The sequence below is a fragment of the Pteropus vampyrus genome, unplaced genomic scaffold, assembly GCF_000151845.1.
Source record: "Pteropus vampyrus isolate Shadow unplaced genomic scaffold, Pvam_2.0 Scaffold19704, whole genome shotgun sequence".
NCBI classification, from domain to species: domain Eukaryota; kingdom Metazoa; phylum Chordata; class Mammalia; order Chiroptera; family Pteropodidae; genus Pteropus; species Pteropus vampyrus.
In genome coordinates this window covers 1-1,566 of record NW_011908485.1, presented here as the reverse complement: position 1 = coordinate 1,566, position 1,566 = coordinate 1, and the positions used below count along the sequence as shown (strand labels likewise).

The following is a 1,566-nucleotide window of genomic DNA, read 5'->3' as shown; positions in this document are numbered from 1 at the left end:
TTTTTTTTTTTTTTTTTTTTTTTGCTTGACCGTAAGCAGCTGATGTGCTGAATGAAACTGATATAAAATAAAGTTAAAATATGGTTGGAATTTTTCATGGAAGTCAAGAGGGAAACAGAATTAACTTCTATCCTGTTTTACGGAAATATCATGACATGAAGCGAGGGTAAACTCACGTATTATAAAAACTGAGATATTTTATCTTATGTTCCTGTCTAATTACCTGCCTTATTTTCACTTTATTTATTTATTAATTATTATTATTATTATTTTATTTATTTATTTTTTGGGGGGTGACATTGATTAACAAAATCCTATAAGTTTCAAATGTACAATCCAACAAAATATGTGGAACGCTTTACGAATTTGCGTGTCATCCTCGTGCGGGGGCCATGCTAGTCTCCTCTGTATAGTTCCAGTTTCAGTGTGCGTGCTGCCGAAGCAAGCACTGTTTTCGCTTTAGAATTTGATTCAAGCATGTAATTTTACCCGGTGTGTTTTCATAGCGTTATAAGATAGGTAGGACTTTCAGAGGTCAAGAAAGTGTTCCGCTCTTTTCTCGAGGGTGAAAAAGCTATTTGGATTCAGTGATTAAATTCCAACAGCTAGCCCCTTGCCTTTTACAACAATCTGTCCATTTTTTATGGCTTCTATTCCCATAGACTGCTGTAGCTACTTAAATGAGTGAAGGATGCTGGTTTTTGTGGTTTCGCCTGGGAGCATGAGTTCGGGTGTGGGACTTGGAGAGCCAGTGTTCCCTTCTTGGCATCCGGGGCAGCCTGGGCTGGGGCATTCAAGGCCCTTTGGAATCCTGGTCTTGTGGAATGGCCATCTTCCCACCCTGGCTCTGGAGGGCTGCACCTCTGTTTGGGATGGTGACATCATGTGGTCGGGCATGGGGCTGTGACATCATGGGGTCGGGCATGGAGCTGCTGGTGCCTGGGAAATGATTCAAGGGAAGTTTCACCTTCAGGAGTGCCACAAATGCCATGGTCGTGGGCGCTACAAGTGCAGTGGCTGCCATGGGGCCGGCATGGTAAGTCATGTGTGGCTGTTGGTGAGTAAGCGATTGTGGGAGGGGTGGGGCCACCAGGGACAGAGGGCTGGATGGGGGCCTGGGGCTCCCTACACTAACAGCTAACTTTAGACGAGGCTTCCTCCCTCTATGGGCCTCCATTTTCCCACCTTCTGGTGTTCTGTTGGGTGTAAATTTTAGTGACAAGGAGGAGGGGGCACACTATTCAACCTGGTACAAGCCCCTAAGCACACAGTCAGGCTCTGGTGGCATCAGCCTTCTTTTCAGAAACCTTCAGAGCTGCTAACCATCCTGGAAGTGTTCTTAGCCCTCCCCATTTACACCTAATCCTTTGGACACATACTGACCACTTGTCACTCTTAAGTCCTTCCCTCTACCCAACGGCCCTTCTACCCTTTTGGTACCCTCCTTCCGCCTGCTGTGTGCTCACTCCTCCACCCCCTCACACCCCACCTGTGGCCCATCCCCGGTGGTCTCTCTCCCGTACTCTCCTGCCGTCTGCCTCATCATGGCTTTCCCAGAGCCTCTCC

General features: G+C 47.0%; 1 non-coding gene across 1 annotated transcript; it reads right to left on the bottom strand.

Moving 5' to 3' along the window:
• Positions 1-342: 342 nt before the first annotated feature.
• LOC111735218 lies at positions 343-449 on the bottom strand. The gene has a single exon (XR_002778722.1). It is a non-coding gene; the product is annotated as a U6 spliceosomal RNA (small nuclear RNA).
• Between the last annotated feature and the right edge of the window lie 1,117 nt (positions 450-1,566).